The sequence below is a fragment of the Lactuca virosa genome, chromosome 2, assembly GCF_052849685.1.
Source record: "Lactuca virosa cultivar CGN04683 chromosome 2, Lactuca_virosa_CGN04683_v6, whole genome shotgun sequence".
NCBI classification, from domain to species: domain Eukaryota; kingdom Viridiplantae; phylum Streptophyta; class Magnoliopsida; order Asterales; family Asteraceae; genus Lactuca; species Lactuca virosa.
Window position 1 is genome coordinate 306909064 of NC_136427.1, and position 6274 is coordinate 306915337.

Sequence of the window (6274 nt, forward strand, 5' to 3'; positions counted from 1 at the left end):
ATAGGTTACTAACACTTATCAAATGAGGAATAGAGAAAGTCGTCTTATTTCTATACATTTGAGATCGGTAAGTTGTGATGTCTTGAAGAAGAAAAAGATCAACAAGAACCAAACAAGTGAAGTGTTAGTCTTGATAAGATTTCGCACTTAATATTGAATATTTGTTTGTCAAGAAATGTTTCTTGAGAAGATAATCATATATGTCAAGAAGTCAGTGGGAGTCTAAATGATCTTGAAAAGGTTCAAGAACAAATCGAGAACAAACCTAGTCGATAATCACTAGCACACGACTTGAGGTTTACGACCTATCGTGTTGGCGTAATTTTGCCATTCCAGGTTGGTCAACTATGCATAAGAGTTCTATGAGTTCTCAATGGGTTGCATAGGGGCAAGGCACCTTGATCAATGTAAAGTACATTGAAAAGAAGGGGTGATCTGCTAAATAACTAGGAAGCAATGGTAGGACCCTTGATGGCAAGAAATTAAGAATAGACAAGTTCGATCCATAAGAGTTTGGTTTCGTCACAATTATTGTCTTATGATTATGATTATGACAAATTCACATGGATAGGAACACATACACCACAAAAAATCTAAGTGTCATAAGGTTTCTCTCCTTCATGAAAATGATTGTGAGGAAACGCTTTCACTAAGAGAGATTTTGAAGATAGCATTATGTAATTTGGATTTCTCAAATTCAACTATGATTACGGCATCCCTTATCATAGTTTGAATTGTGAGGAATGGCAAATGGGTCCAATCATTTTAGACTTATTGCTATAAGTTCTAGAATCGTTTAGACACACACATATGAGCTATCTAATGAAAGGTGTATGAGTTTCAGAAGCTTAGATAAAGGCTTATCAAAGCATCTAGTATTAGAAATATGAACTTATGAAATTCAATAAGGACTATTTTTCTAGAAGTTCAGCTATTTCTAGATACGTGTCAAAGCTAATGGGAGCATTAAGGCTATGCTGGTATGGATGTAATCATCATGTTAGTGGGAGCATGATTATTATTTTAAATGTTGCGAGTCAGCAATATTAATTATAGAAAACAAAAGTTTCAATCTGCCAAGTTGCAAGGGTTGAAAGATTGTTTTTCTATAATTAAGGGAGAGGATATTATACTTCGTCTCGAAATCTAAAAGCTTAGATCGAGAGATTTTAATCAAATCTAGTCAAATATATGAACTGTGTTCTCAAAATTCGATTATGATTATGGCATCCCTCTTCATAGTTCGAATTATGAGCATAGAAAATAGGAATATTATGGAAAAAGACAGGTAAAGTATTGCGTATTTATGTAAGACATTATGCTTCGTGTTCCATACGCTTTGGGTATAGGATCGATCGCATATGCTTATATTATTTGAACATTCTAAAAATTTTCCAAATTACTAGGGCATTAAGAGGGAAAAAGGACTGGAACCGGTCATGACTAAGGTTATTAAACGACTGTCAAAGAACAATCTAAGGTTCGCCAAGGATTGGTCGCTTGTGAGCAGTTGAAAGTATAGTAATGAAAGGACCATACTGACACTATTATTATTAGATATGATTCTGTTAATAATGAGTTGACATATGACAAATATGGAAATGTTTCCATATTGGGAGTTGGATATTAAGAACCTATGTCTAGATTAGAAAACTTTTATGCAAGAAGGATGTTCAAAAGAATGTACTTTGAATGTGAGACTTCATATCTATGGAATTGTCTTGCAACAATTTCCAATAAAGGACTTTGTAATATCATTGGCAATAGACTTTGTGGCTTTTGTGTTGTGACATTATGAAAGGATCATTGCATAAAATGTAAGAATCTAACATATTCTATAAGTAGCAAGAATTTAGTATTCTTACACTTGTGGTGAGGATTGGGAATTATGAAATGAGTGTGATTGAAAACGTCATTCAATTATACTCTTTCACAGAGTAAGGACCATAGGTAAACATAGTATGCATGGTAAGAGCATGAGATAATTGTTGTTTAATTCAAGTAATAAGTTGATTACCCGAAACATTATACAATGAATAATGTGTAATCAATATGGTGATTAAATAAAAGGAGTTTTATTTATACTGACCATATTGGATTCAGTTATTATTGTGTTTCACTTTGCATGTTTTGACTTCCTGAATATTTGAGTTATCTGAGAATAATCGAATTATTCGAACGTTCCACAGTCGCTCATACTTTAGGAGTAGGTATGAAAGAAGATTGTCATGAATTGGTTTGTAGATTGTCTAAAGTGTATTAGACATAACAAAGGTTTGCTACAACGTTCATGAGTGCTTATGAATATGAATTGAGCATTGGATTAAACCCACGCTCACTTGGATCGCTTCATGGATTTTATCACGAGTGATTGGTGAGACGATAATATCTTATATTCTTGAAACCGAGATGTGTGATTTGTATCTTGCGAGTCGGTTACACATTGATAATATGTAAACGCACCAGTAACTTGGTGTTATAAAACATATTGTTGTGTGTGATTTGGTGAGTGAGTACAAGTGAGCATTGAGTCAAAGTTAATCCATTGCTTTTACCCAAAGTGGGTTAAAAGCAATATTTGTAGGCCCCTCGATGATTTAGTGATGATACCTAAAGCGCTTAGCCAAGCCGGGACTAAGTTGATGTGTTCAATCATAGTCTATTGTCAGTCGTCGTAAATCAGAAATCGGGAAACAGCACATATACTGAGAGAATGATTTCAGTCCATGTCTCATGTCTATACGATATCAAGAATGGAGGAATATATGATCTCTTATCTTAAGGACATGTTATTGATAAGATCAAGAGTTTTGATAACTACGATTGCTAACTGGATTCAGAAGGTGCATTTGCATTTATAATTATTAGACTTATCCAAATGGGTGACTGTTGGATTAGTGTCTAAGTCCATAACTATATTTAGTATGTACTTGACCCGGTTGTGCATGGTTCTTTTGGGTTGCCTTCACCAAAGCAACTTGACTGGAGGAATAATATAGAAAGATGTGATTATGGTTTATTAATATGTTATAAGAATAATATATTAAAAGAGAAATCATATTTGTTTAATTAACATTGATCAATAATTAATTAAGAAATTAATTTTGTGATCAAAAGAACTTAATTGGACTTAAGGGGCTGAACTGTAACTATGTGATAGTTACAAAGTTGGACAAGGAAACCCTAATAGATAGGGTGGATGAATTCTAGGGATAAAGTCTTAGGAATTCGTCCATACAAGGGATTCTAGAATTATCCTTGGGCTGCTTGGTGGCTAAGTAACCAGATAAGGATAATGACTGAAACCCTAATTCCTACACGTATATAAAGGACCTTTATGCATGGGATTTTTCGGCCACTTGAACCCTAGAAGTCCTAGAGCCGAAAATATACTACCCTCTCTCCCCTTTCTCTTGTTTCCTCCAATTGCTATTGGTGTTTGTGATTCATTAGAGGCACAACACTTGAGGTGCTAAAGTTCTCAAGGCTTCAATATCTTCATCAACAACAAGGTAAACATCTAGATCTATTCTATTATGCTATTTTCGATTATATACTATAGATCTAGGGTTAGAAAGTCTTGGATGAATTGCATGTACAATAGAGAAATCTAGATCCAAGCATTAGGGTTTGGATGAGCACATAGGATGTTCTTATGGCCAAAAAACCCATCAGAGACTAATTGTACTTAGTCAGAGTACCTACTTGGTTAAGGTGCTGAAAAGGTTCAACATGCAAGATTCCAAGAAAGGTAACTTACCGATCCAGAGTTACGCCAAACTGAGTAAGACTCACAATTCGAGTACAGAGGCTGAGATAGCTGAGATGAGTCATGTACCATATGCTTTTGTTGTGGGCTCGATCATGTATGATATGACTTGTACTCACCCTGATGTGGCATTTGCTTTGAGCATAGTTAGTAGACATCAAGGGAATCCTGGAAAGGCTCATTGGACTGCGATGAACAACATTCTCAAGTACCTGCAGAGGACTAAGGATTGGGTCCTTACTCTCGGTGGGAGTGATGACTTGAGAGTAGTAGGGTATAGCGATGCTAGCTTTCAGAATAATAGGGAAAATTTCCGCTCTCAGTCAGGCTGGGTCTTTACCGTTAATGGAGGAGCAATTACTTGGAAAAGTTCCAAGCATGAGACAATAGCTTATTCAACTTGTGAATCAGAGTATATAGCAGCAAGCGAGGCAGCGAAGGAGGCGATATAACTGAAAAAATTCATTGGAGACCTTGGAGTTGTACCAGCTATAAAGGAGCCTATGGAGATTTTCTTTGATAGTGAGAGTGCAGTTGCCCTAGCCAAGGAACTAAGTGATCACAGTAGATCCAAGCATATCGACAGAAAATACCACTTCATTAGACATCGAATAGAAGAAGGACTCCTCGTGGCAAAGAGGGTATCATCAGATGAGAACCCAACAGATCCCCTCACGAAGGGACTGAGTAGGGTTAAGCATATACAGCATGCGAGGCGCATCGGGCTGAAGGATGATATTAGTTTTAATAATTAGATAGCTTTCGAAACTTGTAATAGTTGAAATGTAATTGACATTTGATGTTTAAATAAAAGGTGTTTTTTATTTACTAGTATGGTACTATCTTGTGTCAATCATTTACTATTGTTTCATTTTGTATGTTTTGACTTCCAGACTAATTTTATTATTTAAACTATACACAGTCGATCATACTTTGGAAGTAGGTATTGAATTAAGATTGTCATGAATTGGGTGTGTAGATTTGTCTGAATTGTATTAGACATAGCAATGGTTGCTGCAACATTCATGAGTGCTTATATGTTTTGAGTATTGGATTCAACCCACGCTCACTTGTATCACTTCATGTAATTCATCTCGAGTGATCGTGAGACGGTAATGTCATATAAGTCTTTAAGCCAAGAGATATGAGTTGTAGAACTATGAGTTGGTTGTACATTGATAGTACGAAAACATATCAGTAACTTGATGCTATAAAACATGTTGTTGTATACAATTGGATGAATAGTTACTACAAGCATATGAGTCGAAGTTTATCTGTTCCTTCTAGTCCTTAGAGGACTAGAAGTGATATCTTGGGCCCCTTGATGATTTTGTTTTGACTCATGTGTCGGGCCCGGTCAGAACTAAATAAATGTGTTCGATTAAGTTCTATGTCAAACAAATCGGAAAGCGGGAAACAAACTATTGGACAATAAGTATGACGACGTTCCATGTATTTGTCCGGTTGATATCTTGAGAACAGGGGATTATATGATCACTTATCTTAAATGGCGAATCATCCTAGTTCCGCGAGACTTTGAAAGAGCTACGATTGATGGTCGGATCTTGAAGTCATACCTATATAGTTATTAGACTTATCCAAGTGGGAGACTGTTGAATATAGTGTCTAAGTCCATAACTATATTTGGTATGTACTTGACATGGTTTGGCATGGTCCATTTGGTTTGCATGGCATCACAACAATTGGATAGACATAATGATAAAAAGGACACGCATGATTTCTTAATATATTATAGTTTCTAATATATTGATAACAAATCATATTATTTAATTAGTATTGATCAAGAATTAATTTGGAATTTATTGTGTGATCAAAAGAGACTAATTAAATATGTGGGGATTGATTGTGTAAATCATTCATTCTTATATAAATTGTATTGGGCTAAAACCCATAGGGTGCTCCATGGATGCTCCATGGAGGTTTAATCCATGGATCATGGAGGAAATGAAAAGTCATGCACATTAGGGTTTACATGGTGTAACCCTACATGTGTCACACTATATAAAGAGCCTCATATGGAGCAAAATCAGCCACTAAGACTAATAAGAGAGGGCTAGCCGAATTTGTGATACAAGTGTTCTATTCTATAGTTATTCCAAGAGTTTTGGTGTTGTGTGAAACATTTGAGGCATCATATTTGGGGTGCTAGGCTCACAAGGTCTTAAAGGAATCCAAGCTACAAGAAAGGTATGTCATTCTACTAGTTTTTATATTACATGTACCTCATAATATGCTAGATAGGATGAAACCTTGGAAAAATCAATATTTGCATCTATAATAGAGAACACATAGATCCAAGGTTTCTTGGGTTGCATGTACACCATAGGAATGTTAGAATGCTCAAAACCCAACAGTATCTACAAAGACAGGAAAGGGTCTTTTGTAGAAGACAAAGAAAGCCAATGTCGAAGAAGTTCCTGAACAACCATCAATTGTTTCTTCGAATCCTCAAGTCGAATCGTAGGAGGTCAAGAAGAAGAAGAA